This window comes from Hemitrygon akajei, chromosome 5 (assembly GCF_048418815.1).
Source record: "Hemitrygon akajei chromosome 5, sHemAka1.3, whole genome shotgun sequence".
In the NCBI taxonomy this organism is placed as follows: domain Eukaryota; kingdom Metazoa; phylum Chordata; class Chondrichthyes; order Myliobatiformes; family Dasyatidae; genus Hemitrygon; species Hemitrygon akajei.
The window spans coordinates 27,544,905-27,569,259 of NC_133128.1; the positions used below are offsets into that span (position 1 = coordinate 27,544,905).

Here is a 24,355-nt window from a genome sequence, read left to right on the forward strand (position 1 = left end):
TATTGAATCTAGTCGTCATCCCACACATGACAATTCTGAAAATTGTAGATGCTAAGCTCAGCAGTATAGTGGACACTAAAATTTGTATCTATTTGACACCAAGATACAGAAAACTTCCCCTCTTGCTCCTCTCTCCCATATGCTTATAATAATCCGAAAGGAACAGCTCATCCAGCACTTCACTTTCTTGCAAATTAATTTATAACATGCCTACATAGAGTAAAGCTTTTCAGAGTAGAATTTCAGAAACATTCATTTGTGTCCCAAATTGTTCAGTGCCACACCAATACCACTCACCTGGCCAGGCTCACCGAATAAACTCTGAGACAAACCTTTTTCTGGTATCTATTGCTGTTAGACTCTGAAATTCAGCAGCAGTAAGGTCAAAAAAATGACTTGGCATCATATATTAGCAGAGGATTCTTCTATTTGTAAAGCAGAACCTAAAGACAAAATAGTAATTTGGTTTTTTAAGCTGCTCATTTTTTGAACTTACTATCCAAAAAAATTTAAATTACACACATCTACAAAAATATTGTTAAAAATTGAGTTATCAGGCACAAATCCCATTATTAAAATCCTCTTACCTTGTGCAATGAAATTCAAGGTATTTTACCATAGCAGTGATTAATTGAATTTGATTAAATCATTGTTTTCCATTGATTGCAAAGTAGAAGACAGAAGCATTACCAACCTATAGGGAACCTGTTCCCCAATATGCACCAATCTTCATCACTTTGCTTTGATGGCCCAAGTTACCTTTTTGCTACACAGCACCTTGATTTTAAGCCTCTCATTCTTGCTTTGAAATCTATTTATTTTTTAAAAATTAGGTCCTTTAACTCCAAGAGTTCAGCATTCCCGCAAAACTAGAGCAAGCCAATTTTAAGATTGCCACATCTAATTAAAAATTAGCTGCCAGGTGCAAGCTCTGGAATTCTGTGAAATTTCATCCCTTCTCTTTTGATATGTTCCTTATATTCTACTTCCTACAGTATATCCCAATGTTCTGACTGGCAAGACCCCTGAAAAGTGATGAGGTGATTTGCTATGTTATTAATTGATTGAGGATCAATTTTTGATTATTTACAGCTAATTTATGTTCAATTTGATCATTCATGTTTTATTTACAATTGATTTATTGATCATGATTTATAACTGATTTGATTTATTTTTGATCAATTGCATGAGCCACCCAGCAAACCTCCATTTAACCCCAGCCTAATCATGGGATAGTTTATAATGACCAAATTACCTACCAGCTAGTATATCTGTCTGTTTGTATAGTCTGCCCGTGTACCAGAGCACCCGAAGGAAATCCACTTGGCTACAGGCAGATTATACAAACTCTTTACAGGCAGCGGCAGGAATTCAACACGAGTCGCTGGTGCTGAGAAGTGTTATGCTAACCACTACGTTGCTGTATAATGTTGTTGTCTTATATTATCAATAGCCATTTCCAGATTTCTGCATCGTCACATATGTAACAATCATGAAAATGCAGTCAGTTTCATGTCATATGATGACAATTTCATGATTAGAACTGCAACATCTGTGTGCATACCTAAAAGTATTATACAACATTATCAAGGGAGTCAAGTTTGTCACTGGCACCTACAGCATGCAGCACAATTATAGTCTGGAGGGAACATCCTTAGTTAGGCTGTGGAAGAACTAAGGACACTATGTGGGCCATGCCATCTTCTCACTGCTACCATTGGGCAGGAGGATCAGAATCCCTATGCCACTAGGTTAAAAATAACTATTCAGTTCTTCAACTAACCAGCACCAACCTAATCACAAATGTTTAGCAATGATTACCTTGCACTAAAATGGACTTCATTTTTTTTTGTCAGAAAGAGCACAATTAGAACAAGAAAGTGTGTTTATGTTTACAGTTCTGGTGAATGGCGGGTGATATACTCCTGTATCTGTATGCCTGAGATGCAGCTGTAAGATTTTCATTGCAGCTTTGTATGCATAACAACAAACTTGACATTGAGGCTACATGACAGAGACATTCACCACAAATGCCAGCCAATTATCATAATACACTCAACACTAACATCAATACAATAGTAAATTTCTTGCGTTTAAGACATGAAGTTCTGAGAACTGCTTGATTTACATGTTCATTTCAAATGGCTGCTTTGAAAGGCTCAAAGTCCAGAGTCCCAAGATAATCCTTAGACATTACCTCTCATCAATCAAAGTTTAAAAGGTTCCGCGATGTAGCTGTGAGACTGCTCAAGGCATTGGATATACTTAAGCCTTTGCTGTTCTTAATGTTTTACAATTGAGTTTTAAACTGTAGAGTAACAATATAGGCAAGTGGAAAGTTTTACTGCTTCTGGATGTGGCAGCTTTACAATTGTGAAATATATGTGGAGAATTGAAAATGAGCTTTTATTGCTGGCAGGAAATGTCAATAAACAAACTGGCAATGTTTCAGAAGAATTCATTTGCAAAAGTGGACTCAATCCTTGGCAGTCAGCTTCACTGATATTTGCTGCGGGATTTTCCCCATTGGCACGAGTTCATTACTGGCGGATCACAGAGTTCACGTGGAGTGGTTGGTTCTACTCCCCTAGTTACCTCAAGAGTTGTTGCTCACCACCATCATGCTTGCAGGGGGATGGAATCCACACTGAGATTCACAGGGCAGCTATTTAACTAGGTTTACACCGGCAGTGACTTTTCCTGTGACTCTTGCGTTCACATCGTAGCCCTGAGTGAGGAGCAATGGTTTACGATTTACTGAAAGGGAAATAGCGTCTATCAGGCAGTGGGCTCTGACATCTAAATCAACTATTGTTGGGTCTTAGTGAACACCTCATGAATCTCCAGTTCTTTCTAACACAAAACAGCATAGCAGTCAATACTGTACATTGCCCAACCATGGAAGGCCCAGAGGGGACCAGCCTTCCACTCCAACTTTGGGGTACAAATGTACGGTCCCTATCTCAGAGGCAATCAAGTGGATTCATATGGATAATGTGTGGCGTGGAACACTGCAAACTACTCATTTTAGTCATGCCACAGCCTCTGAGTGACACTTTGTCAAACAGGCTATGCGTTAATCAAAAATCCATGGCCTTTAGAGCAGATAAAGTTGAAAACTTGGTTCAGAAGAACTTCAAAGTCAAATTTATTGTTATATGCGTAAGGTAAGATGGAGGGTGGCACAAAGTCAAGATGGTGCTAAACGGCGACTCCCTTGCTTGCATATTCGGACACTGCTGTACTTCTACCTTTGATATCTCTTTTTTTTCTCCTCTCTTTTCAAGGTTCTTTTGAAGACGCAAACACGAGGAAATCTGCAGATGCTGGAAATTCCAGAAACACACACAAAATGCTGGTGGAACGCAGCAGGCCAGGCAGCATCTATAGGAGGTACAGTCGACGTTTCGGGCCGAGACCTTTTGAAGACCCTGACCTGGAGTTACACTGACTTTGGACCTTTGCAGGAATGGGACCTGCTCTCAGGGCCTCACGACCGGACGCAGTCTGGAAGACTAGTGAGCCTTCAGGGTGCCGGATCTCCATGGCTCTGAAGACGGGCTAATTCAAGGCAGGTGCCCCTGACTGAGGTATCGCAAGAGAACACAGACGTCAGGAGCAGTGGGCTAGTTGCTGGCCGTGTGTCCAGAGACCCGAGCCTTTCCGGGGCCGATTCTCTGGGCACAGAGCTCGGAAAAAGCGATGCCACAAATTTTTTAACATCATAATATCAGCCAGTCGTTTGTTATGTCCCTCCTCTCGCCGTCAAACGGGGACACCTCTTTTTCCCTCATTAGGGAGAGAGCAAGCTCGTGGCATGTCGAATTACTGGGTGAACGAGTAGTCTTTGGGGTACTGCGAGTTGCAAGGGTGTGTCTTTATTGCTGCTTTGCTGCACGCCCAAGTGCTCAGTGGAGGTGCTGATGCTTTTTTTAACTGGTGGGGCTGGGGTTTGTTGTCGAGCTGCTGCTTGTGCATGGGAGGGGTGAGCTTGGGGGGGGGGGGGATTTGGGGTTCCAATGTTTAACTGTCATTCATTCTTTGGGGAGCTCCTCTTTTCGTAGACATTTGTGAAGAGAAAGAATTTCAGGATATAAATTGTATAAATTTCTCTGACATTATATGCACCTATTGAACCTTTAGGTATTCACAGGTACAATGAAAAACATAGCATCAGATATGCAGACAAATCATACACCCGGAAAAGGAGGATCTGCCATGGGACATTAGAGATGCTATAATGCATTATCATCCTCAATAAAAGAGGCTGTCAGGCACGTGCATTTCACAAACAAGAGAAAAATCTGCAGATCTCAGAAATCCAATGCAACATACACAAAATGCTGGAGGAACTCAGTAGGCCAGGCAGCATCTATTGAAAAGAATAAGCAGTTGTCGTTTTGGGCTAAGAGATCCTTGATAAAACTTGGTGAAACTATCTAATTGAAGTTCATTGTCGTCTGACTGTACATATATACAACCAAATGAAACAACAGCCCTCCCGACTATGGTGCACCCACAAAGCAATCACACATAGAACATAGCTAATATTACCATAGTTAAGTTAATCAAATATAATTCAAAATTCATAGTGCATGGCACAGGTAAACAACTCGCTCTGAGTGATGAGACCTTGATGGTGCCAGGGTATTCATTAGTTTCACAGCCTGGAGAAAGCAGCTGTCTGGCAGTCCTCGTCTTCTGTACCTCCTTCCTGATGGTGGTGGGTCAAAGAGATTGTGGGATGGGTGGTGGGTCAAAGAGATTGTGGGATGGGTGGTAGGGATCCCCAGCAATGCTTTGGGCCCTTCACCTGCAACACTCCCAGAGAGAGAGGAGGGAACCCCCCGTAATCTCGGCAGTTTTTACTATCTTCTGTAGGATCTTGCGGTCCAATCCTTTACAACTTCCATACCACACAATAATACAGCCAGATAGGACAGCCTTGATGGTGCTCCAAGTGGGAGCCTTGCATGGCTCAGTCTCCTCAGAAAATGTAGACCCTGCTGGGCCTTCTTGACTAATGAGGTGTTAATTAACCTGGACCCACAACAAGGCTGATACTCAAAGTTACTTTTTCACATTGTCACCAGGCCATTGAATTGCTATTTTAATTTCAACCCACTTCCCCTCCCAAAATAAAAAAAAATCACTGAAATCCCCCTTGGTTTTCAAAAGAAAGTCCTTAAGAGGACATCGATTTTGGAAATCTGCTGCCGCTGCTTTATGAAGCGCCATCTTGTGGTCAAAGTGTGCAACAGCCAGCATGACAATGTGTCATAAAATGTTGGTGATGATTTAAGGTACTGTATGTGCTAACTATTCAGAAATTCAATAATACAATATGTTCTAATGTGTCAATTGGAAACACAGGAGCAAATTGGCAAACCATATCATTATAGCCTATGGATTCATAGAAAAATGTTGTGGAAAGTTAGACTTTTGCTGTGCTGTATGGCAAGGCACCATGTTGGCGAAGCATTTTCTCACACACACAAATCTGCAGGATAATTTAACCAACACTGCTCGTCAGCATTTGGTTACAGAGAAGTGCTGGCAGAAGCTTAGAGACAGATTTGATGACTACCCTTTTGATCGTGAAATGAATATGATGTGATGGTCCAAGGATGAAAAGATTTTTTTTTAAAAAGGATGAAATTAAATGACGGTAGTACTCCGCAGTAAGGCTCTTGAATTATTGCCAGATGAAAGGTGATCTAAGCTTATTCGGAGCATTGGCTTCCTGGAGTTAGAATACGAATACAAATAAAATAAGCCAGCTAATTTGTGTTTTGTGCAGATTCCATTAGCAAAAGAAAGTTGGCTCACTATAAAGCTGGATGGCATTTCTATTCAGTCAAGTCCAACAGAGATAGTAGTACAAAGACTGAACAAAATAAAAATCAACATTTTAATTATGCTCAAATGATTACTGGCTTTATTCGAATACTTGTCAAATCAGATACAAACTTCATGTTTAATGTAAACCTAAAAGGATCAAGGGGTCATTAAAATTGCTGGTCTCTGCTTAAGAAATCACACAGAAATAATTGTATTTGAAGAAGTGACAGCCTCTATCTGTGCTTAAATTTCCCCCACAACACGACACACAGGAATCTTTTGTTAAGACGTGCTAGAGTGTAGTTAAGAAGGTTGCACTTCCGGAAACTCTCCTTGGCCTTAGCTTCGGAAAGGTCTGTCATGTGGTGTGGTGGCTGACCTCTGTCACTGCAGCAGAAAGCAAGTCTCATTCTTCACCAGGGCAAGGCACATGCTCAGCCTCCATAGCAATGACTCCCATTAAACCAGCGTGTACTTCACCACAGCCCAAATAAGGCACTAAATCCCACATCACAGCACAAAGCAATAAAGCATTGATAATAATGTTGACCACTGACATTTTGCCACAGGTGTCTTAATTCTGATTCATTACAGGAGTGTGTAGTCATGTGTGATTTCTCCATATCCCTTTAAAATACATTTGAGTAGTCACAGTATTTTAACTTCCTTAGCTATTTTATGTAATTGGAAGAGGCTGTGATGTCACTAATATTAATAAAACTTAGATTCTCATCTATTATATAGATGCCTAAACTCCATTTTATTAGTGAAAGGGATTCAAATCCTACAGTAATTCTAGTTATGAGGATTCATTCTGAAATTAGGAGCCTAAAAGTTTGGTCTAGTAAAGGTAAATGATGCTAGAAATAGACCACTGAAAACCTGTACTATTGCAGTAATTTGGAGAGGAGTCACACCCAGTATCAGAAGAGAGCGACTTTTTGCAAATGTGTTAGATTTGAAACTTTTGAAAGTTTCATCCTAATTAAATCTGCATAATTACAGGATGATTGCATATGTGCCAAATTTAATTAGTGCCAGCAAACTTCATGTTGCGTTTATAAGGGGAGATGAACACTGAATGAAGTCACTGTGTACTTGAATCATTCACTGCAACATCAGCATTGGGAATGGTAACAAAGACAATTCTGGTGCAGGGTCGTGGCCCGAAACGTTGACTTACAACGATTGTATCCGCAGATCCTGCTTGACCCATCGGATTCTTCCAGTGCTGTTTTGTTCCTGGTTCCAACTTCTACATTCTTTCTTATTTATGGATGCAGGCTCACTAGTCTAGACTTCCAAAACATGGAGGAAGAGGAACTACTCTGAGAGAATGTCCTGCATACGAGGAAGCTGCTCATGGCCATAGTGATCAAATACCTGGCTCAGTGTAAGGTTTTGATCACAGGATCTTTTTGTTAAGAATAAGCAATGCTAATGCATTGAGTGTCGAGAAGAAATGGAGAGAATTCATTAGCTATCAACACTGATTGCCAATCACAAGCAGAGCAGAATAGGGATCTACCACGTATCAATTCAAAATGAAATGGTACCAAGATCTCATTGCACATCCCACCTCCAAACCAACCACTTAAATGTATTGAAGAGCTACAAAATACACTGTAAAAGTAGTTCCTATTGAGCCCACTATGGCCAAATTTCCTGATTGTATCATCAGATACAATCAGGAAATTTTAACAAATACTCTTCCCAAAGAGTTGTGTGTGCACTCCTTGTATCTTTTGGAAAGCCAGTGATCTTGGAAGATCTACGTTTCAAATAATCACTGGTCTGTGTTTAAGGTGGCAGCAGCAAAATTTCCTTATTCAGAGTATCTGAAACATTCTGCGGGTAGTGGTTCAAGTTCGAGCTTATTGTCAGAAGTATACATACACAAGGTATAAATGCCATGAAAACTAATTTCCAGCCCTGTATGTTATTGCTTTTACAAGTGACCCATATCAGCTACTGCAAATCCAGTGCCAGAGTTTCATCCATAGGTGACAGATCTCTACCTCAAGGCTTTGTGGTCCAGATACTAAAGCTTACTATGCTGATCAACAAGGTCTGCCCTCCTGGCATACAAGGCTTCACTTTCCAGCTGGGTTAAGACAGAGTGGAGGGCTGAGCCGACAGCATTATCAGTAGACAGGTTTGAGCAGTAAGCCGACTGGAAAGGGTCTAATGTAGCTGGAAGGTGGGATTTTATACAATCCATTACAAGCCACTCAAAGCACTTCATGATTGTTGAAGTCAGTGCCATAGGGTGATAATCATTTGGGCTAGTTACTGTTGCTCTCTTGGGCACTGGAATAAGGGTAGCTGCCTTGAAGCCTGCAGGGACAGTGGACTGTTTCAGAGAGACATTAAAGGTGGCTATTAAGATCTGTTAGCTGGACTGCACAGATCCTCAGCATCTGACTAGATATGTTGTCTAGCTCTGCAGCTTTGCGTGGTTTTACACTGGCTAGGGTCCCCCTCACCTTGGCCGTGGCCATACAGAGTACCAGTTCCTTAGGAAGAGAGGGGGCTTTCCTCACTGTCACATCATTCAATTGGTCAAATCGCGCAGAGAAAGCATTCGACCCATCAGGAAGGAAGTGTCGCTGTTGCTGATGGACTTGTAATCGGTTATGGTTTGTGCATCTTGCCACATGCCCTGCATGTCCCTGGTGTCACAAAGGTGTCTGTGAGTCTTTGTCCATACTCACACTTTGCCTTCTTGATGGCACACAAGAGCACGGCCTTATCCCCCGATCTGAAGGCAGCATCCCGATCCCGAAGCACTGCAAGAATTCCTTGCAGTCATGATGCACCATCAATAACTCACTCTGAGACGCAAGAAGCGAGATATCGGCTTTTATTGACTGGAAGAATGAACAACACTACATCCTGGAGAATGAGGCCGGGCATCAGGCCTCAATCGCCTTTATACAGGGGTCTGTGGGAGGAGCCACAGGAGCAGTCAGCAGAGGTCTGTGGGAGGAGCCACAGGAGCAGTCCAGACAGGTATATGTAGTTCACCACAAGTCAGCCATGGTTTCTGGTTTGCCCTGCAGTATAGTGTTTAATCATGACAACGTCCTCGATGTCAGTCATCGATCCTGCATGCTCAGTGTTGAAGTGAGGCTTCCATGACTTGACTATTTACATATTTACCTGAATGTTCCTTAAGTGTAGTGATTATATCCAATTCCACCACCTCCTCTGGCAGCAAGTTCTAGGCATCAATCACCCTATGCAAGAACCTTTCCAACAAATTCCCTCCTTGCAGTTAAAAATCAATACCCTGTTTTTGATAACCCTACTATGGAAAGAATATTCTTTACCCTGCCTGTGCCTTACAATTTTATATACATTTGTCAGTTTACCCCTCAATCTGCTTCTCTTTCTTTAACAAAAATCCTCCAATCCAGGAAATATCCTGAATTCCAAACTGTTGAGTATATACTGTGATGGGATTTTTATATTAAGGGCTACAGGGAAACCACTAAAAAATGGTTGGTACAGGAAGATTGAGGAGGTTCCACTAGAGACATACTAGCATTGATAGGTTCTGTCAGAGGTTAAACCCATCACCCCCCCCAAGAAGGATAAGGACTACATCTGCTGCAGGTTCCCCTCCAAATTTCACACTGTGATGGATACTCACTGTCAGGCCATCAGGCCTTTCTGCTAAGCTCAGCTTTCTAACATAGCAGCTGACACTTCTAGCAATCCAAGAATTGTTTTTAAGTTAAACTTCCAACCAGCATTCTTTGTCAGCTTCTTGTCACCAATGAGAGCCACTCTTCAGTTCTTACTGCAAATTGCAACCAAAAGACAGCACTGTCAATACAGAATGGGGCTGGTTGCAGTGCAAGATATTGGGGTTACGTTAAGAGGCCTGTTTCAAACCAGGCTACGCTGGCTAAGTTATTTAATTCAAGGAAGCTTGCAGACCAGATTGATACCATCACTTAGCACCTCAAATAGCTGATCTATTAATAGTTGAAAGGTCTGTGTACTCAGAAAGTCAGCTTCACAGCATTAATTGTGTGTCTCTGGGAACTTTGTCTCCAGAAGCTTTTCGACCATTTATGTAAAAAGACACCTGAAACTAGAAATCACATGCGTGTGAAGTCACCCACACAAATGGTAGTAAAGCAGTATGCAAGAGAGCAGTCAGGCTTGTTAGAAATGGTCATGGAACAGCAAGACGACAGACAGGGGACTAGAATCTATTCCTCTGCCTTCAATTTCTGCAACAGACAATTTGCTTTTCTGCAACTATTGGTATGGCTTTTTTTTTTAAAAGCTTATAGGAATTTTATCTGTTTTGGAAATTCTTTGTGTTTTAGTTTTGGTAATTTGGAAATCTTTTATAAGATAGAAAACCTGAGTTTTAAATATGTTTTAAAAATTTTGTCTGTTGAAACATATCTGTGTTTAAAATACTTTGTCAGCTGGAAGCACCACCACCAAAATAGTGGGTATTGGCAGCTAAATATGGCGTGGAGGATAAATAGAGAAGTGAACAAGTCTTTGAAGAGTAGGTAGCCACAGTATAACCTCCAGTTAGTGAGTGTACCCATATTGGATAGGGCTTAAGGTCTTTGTTTGAGTTTAGAACTTCTCAATCAGTACAGCTAATCCCATCTCACTATATTTTGGAAATGTATGGCCATTCATTTAATTGTGCCCAAGCCTGGAGTTATCTACCCGACATCATGTTGATAATGCCTTTACCAAAAGAATTACTGTGGTCCAAGGTAGAAGCCCAGCATCATCTACCCAATTAGGGATGCTATTAGCAACAATGAAAACCTCCTCAAAAACATTAATTTAAAAAATTGGCTTCATTTCCAAACCTGCATATACAAATCTTTCATCCTGGAATGGTATTAAGGTATATGGGAAGAAGAGCAAGTAGCTGAGTTGGGACATAAAGCAGCCACAATTTTGTTGAAAGGCAGAGTGTGCCAAGAGTCAAATGGCCATTTTTTTCTTTGTTTTATTTTTATTCATATTTAACCTGTGCCAAAATATCCAATTCATTACCTCAGCTGCCGTAATAATATTGTGGAAGCACCCTCAAATAGAATCAGAACATAGAAACGTGGCCTTTGTCCATTCTGATCAAGATGCCAAAGCTATCCCACTTGCTTGATTTGGGTCATATCCCTTTAAACCTTTCTTATTCAAGTAGCAGTGCAAGTACCTTTTAAATGTTGTTAATGTATCTGTCGCAACCATTTCCTCACACATCTCATTCCGTGTACGTATCACCTTCTGGGTGAATAAAGTTCCTCAGGATCTATTAAATCTTTTGCCTCTCACCTTAAACCTACGACCTCTAGTTCTCAATTTTCCAAAGTGCAAAATAAACTCTGTATTTACCCTGCGTGCATCCCCCATGATTTTATATACTTCTCCAAGGATCATGGCGGAGAGGCTTGTGAGCTCCTGCAAATCCATGAGCAATGGCTCCTGAAGCATAGCTCCTGGTAAGACTGGACATGGTGGTAAGGTCAAGGGGCAGGTTCCCAACAAAGAACAATCCAAACGAGATCTCAGTGGTGGAGCTGGCTAAAGATAGTGACACATCACAACAGCAGTGAAGGGTCCCCAGTCGACTTGCATTCCAAGCCACAGCACCCTGACCACGTGATGATAGCCTGTGCACAAGCCACCCCCACATTAAACAAAGTCATGCATAGTCATGCATAGTCTTCATTAAGGGAATAACCCCTTAGGAGAACATACTTGACTTAAGTGATCTCTCATTCTTCTGTGCTTCAAAGAATAATGTCCTGGACTGCTCAACCTCTCAGAAGAACTCAGTCTCGCAAGTCCTGACAATGTCCTTGTAAATCATCTTCACACTTGCTCCAGCTTAATGGCAACTTTCCAAAAGCAGAGTGACCATAATGGAACACAGTATTTCAAATGTGGCCTCTCCAATGTCTTCTACAACCCCAACATAACATCCCAACTTCTATATTCAACGCCCTGACTCATGAAGACGTGTGGCATAAACCTTCACCACCCTGTTTACCTCTGATGCCACTCTCAGGAACTACATAGCTGCTATCCTTCCACCCCCCCCCCCCCCCATTCTACAACAGACTCTACAATGTTCACTATGAAAGTCCTACCCTTACTTGTTTTCCCAAAATGCAACACTTCTAATCTGTCACCTAGTTCTAGATAATTATCTGCACTATTTTAGGTGTCAACAACCAGTTTACAAACCAAATTGTTGATAGAAATGACAATGAGTCCAGCTACAATATCTGAGGCACACAACTAGTCATGGGCCTCTCGTATGAGAGAAAGGGAACTCTTACCATCACCCTGTGTCCTACCATCAACCTAAGATGGTATCCAATTAGCTAGTTATCCTTCAATTCCACACAGTTTAACATTCTATAGCAGTTCATCATGCAGAACATGTTCAAAGGCATTACTGAAGTTCATATAGACCACATCTACTACACTTAATCATCTTGGTTACTTCTTCAAAAACTCGATCAAATTCATGTGACATGATCTCCGATGCAGAGTGAAGTTGACTATCCCTAATCAATCTGTCTTTCAAAATGCTTGTACATCTGTTCCCTTAGAAACCCTTCCAGCATCTTGCCTATCATAAATGTTAGGCTTACTCTTCTATATTTAGTAGGTATTTTTTCCAGCCTTTCTTACAAAAAAGGCACAACATTAACCACCCTGCAGTCCTCTGGAACCTCACCTGTGGCTAACAATAATGCATACATTTTAGCCAGGGTCCCATAATTTCTTCTTTAGTTTCCCCACAATGTTCGTGGATGTACCTGATTGGGCCCTGAAGAATTTTCTACCTTCATACATTTTAAGACATCCAGCACATCCTTTGCTCTAATAAGGACTATCTCAAGACAACCCTGTCAACTATCTCAAGTTCTGAAATCTTCACACTAATAAACAAAGTATTCATTGAGGACCTCACCCATCTCCTGCAACTGTGCACAAAATGTCCAGTTTGGTCTATCAGGAGCCCTATTCCCTCCCTAGTTACTTTTTTTTCCCCTCTTAATATTCGCAAAGTTTCTTTGGATTTTCCTTAATCTTCTCTGCCATATCTTGCCCCCTTTTTGCCCTTTTGAATTCCCTAAATACACTCCTGTATCCCTTATTTGATACCAGCTGCCAGTACCCAAGCTATACCTCCTTTTATCCAGGCCAGAGCTTTAATATTCCTCATCTAGATTTCTGTACTCTTGCCAACCATGCCCATCAGCATAACAAATGTGCAAATGAACTCTCATTATCTGACTTTTAAAAGCATTCCCCTTGCTGGACATTCCTTTGCCCTGCACACAATCTTCTCCAATCAACTTTGCAGGTTCCTGGCCAATGTTGCCAAATTAACTCCAAAAAAAATCTAGCAGAAGACATACAACTACATGTTCAAGCCCATTAGTTTCTCTACCAAGTTACTTTTTCACAATTTAAATTCACAAATTCCTCTCCTTCACATTGCAAATTAGTGCAAAATATCATTAGCAGAATTCTATGAAAGGATGCAAAATATTCATTTAAATTTCTGAATTCTCTATTAGTCTCAGTATTCATATTTAATTACCAATGTCCTCCATTAGTGTTCTCCTAATATTCGTAGAAACTTTGGCTCACTGAACTTCCATTTCCACCACTCATGCAAACCTTTACTTCTGCCTGATAACTTTTGTTTTTTTTTAAATTGCACAAATGATCTTATCATCTCCATCTTTATGTATTAAATTCATATGGAATTTTGATCTTCACTGTTTTCTGTAGACTGACCATTAATATTTGGCAGTCAATACAGCAGTGGGAATTTCATTCTTCTTTACTGCACAATGACCCAATCCAGATGGAATCACTGCTGAAAGTTAGGACAGAACATATTTGAACTTTTAATTAAATACTCTCAGCATTTTCTATCTGCATGCTTTTTTATGTCAAACCTATTATTCTCTCTCATCAGCATGACAACACACAATGCTTAACCAAAGAGCTTTTTTGTATGATATTCATGATGAGCCATTAAGTCCATTCCTCACTATCTTAAATGTCACAATGTTGGTAGTTTAAGAACAGTGACTGTAACAAAAGCCTTTTGCTCTCAAGAAAGAAATGTAGTTAAATTTCTTGTAACAACACATGCATCCCTTTCACAAACTCAGAGTTTGGTCTTCTTATATTCTGTTCCAAATCTCAATTAAATTCATAATGATTTAATATCAAGTACAGTAATCTTTTCTGTTTACTAAGTCATACCCTTTCATAATTTTAAATGCATTATTATAGCACTATGTGATTCAAACAAAACCCTAACCTTTGTGTTTCATTGCATTTGTATCTCTTTATACTAAACAGCATTTTTGCACATTCGAGTTGTACTAGGTCTAAAGCTTCATTGTTCTCTCAACAGTGTAGAGTCTAGTAGTGCACACAATACTCTCATTGAGGGTCTTCAGGTTTTAAATTAAGTTCATTATCTCTTAAATTTTATACTACCTGTGTTAAAAAGCAGAATCTTTCCCAGGAACTTAAATCACAGTAGCAGCAAAATATTGCACATGCTGGAAATTTGAACGGAAAGAGACAGACGATGCCGAGAATGTGAACATTCTTTTCCCCGCACTCATTCTGTTTGACTCAGAGCTTCCAGCAATTTACTGTCAATGGTGGAAGGTTATTCCTGCCCCAGCTTCCTTTTCAAAGTTCACTGGGCTTTCAAAATTCTAGCTTAACATCAACTAATTGCTATCTGCAGATTAGATTTACTGTTTTCATTGTACTGTTCAGCAACCAGAACTTTAGTCTTTCACCTTGATTTCTCAGCATATTTCAAAAGTTTTTTTAAGTGAAGTTACTCACATTAGTACATGTGCATATAGTAAGCATACATTACATTGCTGAAAATGTTCTGCATTATGTGGTTAAACTATTAAATTCTGAATTTAAGAATGTAATATACTGACTGTAATGCTAATAATTGCATTTCTTCTGGAAAATTCTTGTTACAAACAAAAATTCTGCAAAATGGATTCAAAGGTTATGGGAAGAAGGCAGGAGAATGGGGTTGAGAGTGGTAATTAATCAACCATGATGGAATGTTGGAGCAGACTTGATGGCCTAAATCAGGGACGGCCTACCTTTGACGCCTGTGCCAAAAGTGGCGCATTGCACCCCAGTGATAATAATAAAAAAGTAAGCCTGATGATGATGATGTCGACTCAGGCCTGAGAGGCCAGTGTCGGGCATTTTCATGCCTTACATGGCGCGAAACAAAAGACTGTGTGGTGTGCCACTCCTCACACAGACATTTCGCAGTAATTTTCTTTATTTTACAAGGCCGAGTTGCGAGCTCGACACTGAACCCAGCACAGATGGGAAGCGTACTCGGGAATGGCCCGACTGGATTCGAACCCGGGGACGTCCATTCCCGAGTCCGGCGCTGATGTCATTGCGCCACCAGCCGGCTACTCATGCAAAAAGTATTAACCAAAAACCGATTTGTAGAAAAAAAAAACCTATAACAGGAATTCAAGTAGCTTTGAGCTAGAAATGGATTTTACTGAGAATAAATCTAAAACTTAGCAATTATTTTTTAGTGATTTTATTACTTGGTGCACATCTTTTGGCGAATGTTATCTTCTTTCACATTAATCTGTTTTCAATTTTAAAAATGTTCAGTGAGTCAAACTAGGAAAGAAGGACTTTTGTTCTGCAGTCGTTCCATAATTGTTCATGTTTGATCCTGAGGTGCCAGGCGTCTGTGCCAGCGGTGCGTCGCAGGTTTTTGCCAGTCAGTTTACAATTGACACTCGTGCTTTGTTCGTCCTTTGTGACTATTTGCAGCTTTGTACATTTCAAAAATTAAGCCTCGTTTTTACATTCAGTTACCCATCACAGTGCAAAAGAAAAGCAGAACGTGATAGTAAGTGTGAATTCAATGAACAGTGGGAAAATGAGTTCTTACTTACAGCGGGTCTGTCAGGAAAACCGTTGTGCATTGTTTGTGAAAACACTTTCTCACATAATAGAAGACATGATCTTAATAGACACTATAAAACACAACATCAGACTGAAATAGGAGGAAAACTGAAGCTAGTGCTTGGGTCTGAGTTACAGAAAGAACGTGTGATTAAGAAAAAGGAAATCAAAAGATGACAAAATATATTTATTAAAAGTCTCATTAAGGCAAGTAATGTTTATCTTGTTTTTATATTAAATCAACATCATGTAAAATTGCTATATGTCTTTATGAACATAACATTTTTACAAGAATTGAATGGGGTACAAGAGTTGTATGGCACACCTGAACTCGTGTGAAAAAATTGACGCATGGAATGTAAGAGGTTGGCCACTCCTGGTCTAAATGGTCTAATTCTGTTCCTATGTCGAATGGGTCAATATTACTCGACTTTCTTATCTGATGGAACCTTTGCCATTTCCTTCCTCTACAATAAACTGTAAAATGCTACCTTAAAAGTTTAGGCCCTTGCAGCATAAGCAGCCAAAGTTTAATAAGTGCATTGATTGAAAACCTCATTCAGTTCCAATGACTCATTTATATCAGGATAGACTTTTAAATGCAAGGAAATGATCTATGCTCTGGTTGTATACTTTGTACATCAGCTATGATTATGTTCCTTGCCACATATAAACACTGCTACATTGTTCGTGCCCTCTTCTCACCCACAATTCAAATAAGAACTTCAAGTCTCTGACAGAATGGGGCTGCTAAAGTGGAAAGTATTACATCAATATCATCTATAGGAAATGATACATTTCCTCCCTTTGTCAAACTGGAATTCACTTGTCAGAATGCTGGAATCTTATTCTGTTGCACAGCAGGAAATTTTATATGCAACTAACTCTACTTCCAAAATCCCTTCCAGTGAATTATGTTCATTTGTGCTGAACTATATACACAGAACTACCATAGTTAATCTTCTGAAAGTTAAAGTTCCAATCGGGTCAAAATGACCTGACCTAATATTCCTTTTATACTGTCAACATTTTTAAAAATATTCAGATGCAAATGTTGAAATACTTACTAGGCATTTCTGAGCAGGTTCTTGAAGTTTGCGGGTGTAGTTCTTTGTTGCAAAGAGTGCCCTGTTCGGCACTATATTCAAAGGACCATATGCAAAAGTGGTTCAGTGATTTCACCTGGGATTCTGGATTCATGTGGCTCGATGCCTCAGAGGAAGACATTTGTTTCCAATTTGTTTCACCAGCATTTTGCATTCTGAATGTGTGTCTTTATTGAGAAGTGTTGCAGTATCTGAGTCAGCATCCCATTTGGGATACTCTACCACCAATCTCATTCACTTTATTAGCCACTCGCATGTTTTTGGTGCATGGTGGGTTGAAAAGCCTACCTTTGGATTTAGCCTTGACCACATTGCATTAAATGCCAGAGGCCCTTAAAAAAGAGCAGACCTTCTGCCACATTTAAATAGAAAAAAAAATGCCAACATCTCTGGGATGGTTCTGGAAGAGAAGTGGTGTTTTGACACTTCCCTTCCCTTTCCTGATCTCACTGTCTATCTTCAGAGGTAGCTTACCCACCAATGTTTATTATAAACCAACAGACTCTCACAGCTACCTTGACTATTACCTCGCCCCACCCTGCTATTTGTAAAACATGCCATCCCCTTCTCTCAATTTCCCCGTCTCTGTCGCATCTCCTCTCAGGATGAGGTTTTTCATTCTAGAATGAATGAAATGTCCTCCTTTTTCAAAGAAAGGGGCTTATCTTCCTCCATCATCAACACTGCCCTGAACCACATCTCTTTCATTTCATGCATGTCCCACCGCCACACAACCAGGGGTAGGGTTCCTCTTGTCCTCACCTACCACCCCACCAGCCTCCATGTCCAGCACATAATTCTCCGAAAATTCTGCCACCTCCAAGTAGATCCCACCACCAAACACATCTTTCATTTCCTCCTCCTACCAACTTTCTGCAGGGATTGCTCCCTACGCGACTCCCTTGTCCATTCGCCTCTCCCCACTGATCTCCCTCCTGGCACTTGCAAGCAGAATAAGTGCTTCACCTGCCCCTACACCTCCTCCTTCACTACCACTCAGGGCCCTGAACAGTTCTTCCAATTGAGGCAACATTTCACCTGTGAATCTGTTGGGGTCATATATTGTGTTCGGTCCTCCCAGTGTGGACTCTTGTATATTGGTGAGTCCTGATGTAGATTGGGAGACTGCCTCACCAAGCATCTATGCTCCATCTACCAGAAGCAGCATCTCCCAGTGGCCACCCATTTTAATTCCACTCCCCATTCCGATATATCCATCCTTGGCCTCCTCCACTGTCGTGATGAGGCCACAATTAGGCTGGAGAAACAACACCTTATATTCCATCTGGATAGCCTCCAACCTGATGGCATGAATATCGATTTCTCGAACTTTCAGTAATGACTCCACCACACCCCCCTTCAGCATTTCCCATCCCATTGTCCCTCTCTCATGTTATCTCCTCGCCTGTCCATCGCCTCCCTCTGGTACTCCGCCCCCCCCCCCCACCCCCCCTTCGTCCATGGCCTTCTGTCTCTTTCACCAATCAACTTCCTAGCTCTTTGCTTCATCACTTCCCCCTCCAAGTTTCACTTTTCGCTTGGTGTTTCTCTCTCCCCACCCCCTACCTTTCAAATTTACTCCTTAACTTTTCTTCTCCAGTCCTGCCCCCCCACCCCCCCCGCCCCCAATAGATGCTGCCTGGCCTGCTGAGTTCCTCCAGCATTTTTTGTGTGTTGCTCGGATTTCCAGCATCTGCAGACTTTCTCGATTTGTGGTTTTCCTGTCTAGTTTCCATTAATAATTCTCCAAGGGTTAATGACAGAACTACATCAGTGAGATGGATATGGGTTAGGTTTGTGTTTCATAGCAATTGGACTATTGTACCACAGGTAAAGACAATTTTCCTCAGGAAACAGTTGATTCAAAAAGGGAGACTACCAGCAGACCAAATAAAATTTTAAAAACAGCGAACAAAGGCTATTTAAGTATATAAAAAATAATGTCCATCACTGATGGCAAAGTGGTTAGCAAACGTGAGTGAGTAATAATGGGTTCCTCTGCACCAAACTGCAGAACACAAAGCATTTAAAAACACACCACACACACAGACTTATCCCACATCCAATGAAATCATGCCAGACTCAAATCATTAAAATTGCTTTCCACCAACATCCAATAGCTTTGTTTTATATTTTTAAAATACAAGACCATAAGACATAGGAGCAGCTTTCGGCCATACAGACCAATCAATCACGGTGAGCAGTGGGGTGCCTCGGGGATCTGTTCTGGGACCCTTAGTCTTCGTGATTTTTATAAATGACCTGGATGAGGAAGTGGAGGGATGGGTTAGTAAGTTTGCTGATGACACAAAGGTTAGGGGTGTTGTGGATAGTGTGGAGGGCTGTCAGAGGTTACAGCAGGACATTGATAGGATGCAAAACTGGGCTGCAAAGTGGCAGATGGAGTTCAACCCAGTTAAGTGTGAGGTGGTTCATTTTGGTAGGTCAAATATGATGGCAGAATATAGTATTAACGGTAAGACTCTTGGCAGTGTGGAGGATCAGAGGGAACTTGGGATCTGAGTCCATAGAACACTCAAAGCAGCTGTGTAGGTTGACTCAGTGGTTAAGGCGGCATACGATGCATTGGCCTTCATCAATTGTGGAATTGAATTTAGGAGCCGAGAGGTAATGGTGCAGCTCTATAGGACCCTGGTCAAACTCCACTTGGAGTATTGTGTTCATTTCTGGTCCCTCACTAAAGCAAGGATGTGGAAACTATAGAAAGGGTGCAGAGGAGGTTCACGAGGATGTTGCCTGGATTGGGGAGCATGCCTTATGAAAACAGCTTGAGTGAACTCGGCCTTTACTCCTTGGAGCGACGGAGGATGAGAGGTGACCTGATAGAGGTGTACAAGATGATGACAGGCATTGATCATGTGGATTGTCAGAGGCTTTTTCCCCAGGGCTGAAATGGTTGCCACAAGAGGGCACAGGTTCAAGATGCTAGGGAGTAGGTACAGAGGAGATGTCAGGGATAAGTTTTTTTACTCAGAGAGTGGTGAGTTCATGGAATGGGCCACTGGCAATGGTGGTGGAGGCAGATATGATAGGGTCTTTTAAGAGACTTTTGGATAGGTACATGGAGCTTAGAAAAATAGAGGGCTATGGGTAAGCTTAGTAATTTTTACAGTAGGGACATGTTTGGCACAACTTTGTGGGCCAAAGGGCCTGTATTGTGCTGTAGGTTTTCTGTGGTTCAATGTCTCTAATCACAAATTTAAAAAAGTATAAATGGCTGGCTACATCAGAAAGAGACATGTTCAATGGCACAAAAGGTAACTGGCTGATGTATACTGAACAAACTGTGCAGTATTTTAAAGCAAATTAAATAGCCAATGAAAAATAAGCTCCAGTTTTGCTAACTGCAATAGGTGGAAAAGCACACAGTTTGCTTAGCGATTTGACTGCTCTACCAAACCAGCTGGCATGAGCTTTGCTCATATCATGAAAATAATGCAAGAGCATTTAGAACCGAAACCATTATTGTCTGCAGAATGCTTTAGGATTCAAAGCAGAATCAAAAGAAAGGAGTCCATTTCAGCTTATGTGGCCGAATTAAAGTCTGAGCATTGTCAATTCAGTGATGCAGAGAGATTGTTTAGTTTCTGGAACGTTACAAGAAAGCATTCAAAATTAGCTGCTAACTGAAACACAACTCACATTTAAAAGAACACAGTTTACAGCAGTTAACCAAACAAATTGTGTACACCATTGTGGAAGGGGCTCATATACCGTACACCAGACCAAAGCAGGATTAGAGGTGAAAATTGCAGAAAATGCAATGAAGTAGGATGCACACAAAAGCATGTCAGGCAGACAAAAATAAATGCACCTCACAGGGAGAGAAAAAGATAAAATGTCAAAAAGAGCAGTAATCTATATGCTATTGATGAAAAAATATGATCATGATAAGAGTGACACATAAATGTGTAGCCTTGAGATTTACAATGTGAAAATTAACAAGAGACAAGCAATATGGTTTACACCAGAAGTGAACGACAAATTAATTAAAATGGAATTGGACATTGGCTTGGCTGTTTCAGTCATAATGACTTTGAATGGCCTTTCAAAGATACTGAACTGAAGCCTGCTGATATCCAACTAAGAAATTATAGTGGAGAAAAAAATTAACTCCTGTGGGAATGACATTTGTATCAGTGTAACACAACAACCAACAAGCCACATTGGACTTGTACAGAGTAAAAACAGGAGTGCCAGCATTATGGGGCTGTAGTTGGCTGAGACAACTACAATTTGATTGGAGATCCATCCACCATGTGCATGTCACATCCCAGGCAATAAAAGTGAATTGGAAGCAAATTAAGAAATATACTGGAAGATGCCACAACTGTTCCAGGATGGCATTGGAAAACTCAAACATATCAAGGGTAAAATATTGTTAAATGAAATGTCATACCCAAGTTTTACAAAACCCATCTGGTTCCTTATACCATCCATGATAAAGCACTAGACTGCACGAAGGCTAAAGGAATTCTTTCCAAGGTTGAGTGAAGCCCATGGGCAATGCCAATGGTCCCAGTATCCAAAAAGAATGGATCGGTGGTGATTTTAAACACACTATCAACCCAGTACTGAAAGTAGATAAGTACCTTCTGCCCAGGTTAGAAGATATCTTTGCAAACCTTTCTGGAGGAAAGCACTTCAGCAAAGTAAACTGAGCTGAAACTTACCTACAGATGGAGATGGAAGAAGAGTTCAAGTGTTTCTCTCCATAAACGCTTACAAAGGGCTTTATCACCACAATAGGCTTATTTTTGGAGAAGAATCTGTGTCTGCACTCTGGCAGAAAGCTATGGACCAGGCGTTGCAAGGCTGCTCAGGCACTCAGTGTTACTTAAAAACTGGTGAGGATGTCAAGGAACATCTCCAAAATCTCAAATTAGTGTTAAAAAGATAAGATTATGGGCTCAGATCAAGATGCAACAAGTGTGAATTCTTTAGACCAAGCATCATTTATTGTGGTCACACCATTGACACACAAGAATTACACAAGGGTGTTGAGAAAATTCAGGTGGTGTTGGATGCCCCATGTCCAAAGCTTGTGTCACAGTTGCAGTCTTTTTTTGGTTTGTCAATTGCTATAACAGGTTCCTGTCAAACCTGGCCACTGTGCTCTATCCCATTACTACAGATTGGGAAGAAATTGCAATGGACAGAGCAGTGTGAGGTGGCTTTCCAAAAGACTAAGGAAGTGGTCACATCAGACACCGTACCCACACATTACAATCCACACCATCCAGTGAATCTTGCCTGTGATTTATGGTATAGGTGCAGTCATAGCACGTGTTCTGAGTGACGGAAGTGAACTCTTCATAGCCTTTGCATCACATTCCCTCACTGCAGCAGAGAAAAATTTTGCACAGATTGACAGAGAGATCTTGAATCTGGTTTGGAGTGCAAAACATTTCAACCAGTACTTGTATGGGAGAGAGTTTATCCTCATTACTGATCATCAACCACTAGTGTCCATTTTCAATCCACAGAAGGGCGTTCCACTATGCAGCAGGTTGAATGCAGAGATGAACTCTGTTTCTTGGAGGACACAATTATAAGATCAAATTCAAGAGGACAATAATCATGGAAACACTGATGGACTGAACAGTTTACCATTGGAAAAGGAAATATCTAAAAACAATTACAGAAGAAGACACCCCTCTTGTTGCATTCTCCCTAATGCAAATTAAAGTTTTCACATCTTGGCAGAGATGATCCAAAGGGAAACCAGAAGAGACCCCACACTGTCTCAGGGCTACAGAATGTGCTAAATGGCTGGAATGCACAGTAGAAATTCCAGTTCCCTCATTTTACCATGCTTGACCATGCCATGGATTGCCTTACGAGGGGATTGAGTCCAACCTGAGAGCTGAAGTGCTGGGGAGCTACATGCTGAGCTTCTTGGCACAGTCAAAATGGCTCAAAGCTATTTTTTAAACGGCCTAGGTTAGAGCAGCTTGCTATGCGCTATTCAGGAAGCCGAGACGTCCAGAAGATGCCAAGAGCAGCGCTTTTCCATCCCCGAGAATGGCCTGTATTGCCCTGTCAGAGGATTCATGTGGATTTTGCTGGACTATTCATGGGTGCAAATTCCTTGTTAGTACAGTAGTGGGTTCGGGTACAGAGTGCCAAGAGGTGTTCCCAGTAGTCTCCACTACAGATGCGCTCACTGTGGATGTGTTGAGAAGTCTATTTCATGGACTGGTGTTCCAGAACACTTAGTGACAATGGAGCAAATCATTCCTGAAAATGAATGGAATAAGACACATTACTTCTGCACCATATCACTCAGCTACACATGGCTTGGAGGAAAGGTTTGTCAGGAGCTAAATAGCACACTGCACTAACGCTGAATCCGAAGCTCACCAGTTTCATTGGTGCATACCACAATGTAGCACATTCCACAAGCTATGCTGTTCCTGGGACTTCCCTGGCACTCATGCTTGGATTTCCTTAAACACAATCTCAGGAGTATGCAGGAAAAATAGATGGCGCAAATTGAGGGGGTCCTCAAACAAGGCGATTCGATGTTTCATTCCTGGTCCAGCCGTTGTGGCGAGGGACTACACAGGTGATCAAAAGTGGGTACTTGGAAAAATTAAGGACAGAACTGGACCACTCTCCTACACAGTGGAGATTGTGTCTGATGTTGTCTGGAGATGCTATATATCGATCAGTTGAGGAGAGCAGAGTCAATCGTTAGAGAGGAAAGGTGTCCAGATCTGTGAGGACCACTTCCTGCAGTCCTAGAGTCAACTCCTACAGTCACCATGGAGGAGACCCAGAGCCTCAAGTCTCACCTGCAAAGCAGTGACCCCTCCCACCCCTGCCAGGAAAGACATTATCCCACAAGAGTAAGAAATCTTCCAAAGTGATTAAATCTTTAGTTCTGAATGAGACCATTTAGAATTTACTATGGGGTGGATGTCTATGTAGTAGTTGTATTATACAGTATACTGTAAATATGTATACAAAATGAGATGCACTCCATATTGAGTTGGAATTTATAGCAAAGCAGGGAGTAGTGTTGTGTATTCAGTAATATTTGAGCAATATTGCAAGTATATTGTTCAATTAAGTATTCTTTGTTGTTTATGGGTTATAGGTAAAAGTAAATAAATGGCAAACATCACCACATAGTATGTGTGCTCCGCTAAAGTAAAACTAAACGTACATGTGTTGTCCCTGGCACCCGTGTTTTTCTTTCAATTAGTCTTATGTTTTGAAGTTACAAAACATTGCAGGTGGTATGGGATCTAAGGCTCCTAAACCTCCTTCCCAAAGGCAGCAAGAAGTGAGCATGTTAGATCTCTTCCACCATATGTTTAAAAATGTTTCTTAACTTCTGAAAAACTAGTTTTTAAATCTTAAGATTCTATCTT

The 24,355-nt window shown here is 41.0% G+C and overlaps 1 long non-coding RNA gene across 1 annotated transcript in view; it reads right to left on the reverse strand.

Moving 5' to 3' along the window:
• The window catches only part of LOC140727573 (uncharacterized), a 92,857-nt gene that overhangs the window by 61,688 nt on the left and 6,814 nt on the right, over window positions 1–24,355 (reverse strand). Inside the window, exon 2 of the long non-coding RNA XR_012098880.1 lies at window positions 298–443. This is a non-coding gene — a long non-coding RNA (uncharacterized lncRNA). The remainder of the gene's footprint in view (window positions 1–297; window positions 444–24,355) is intronic.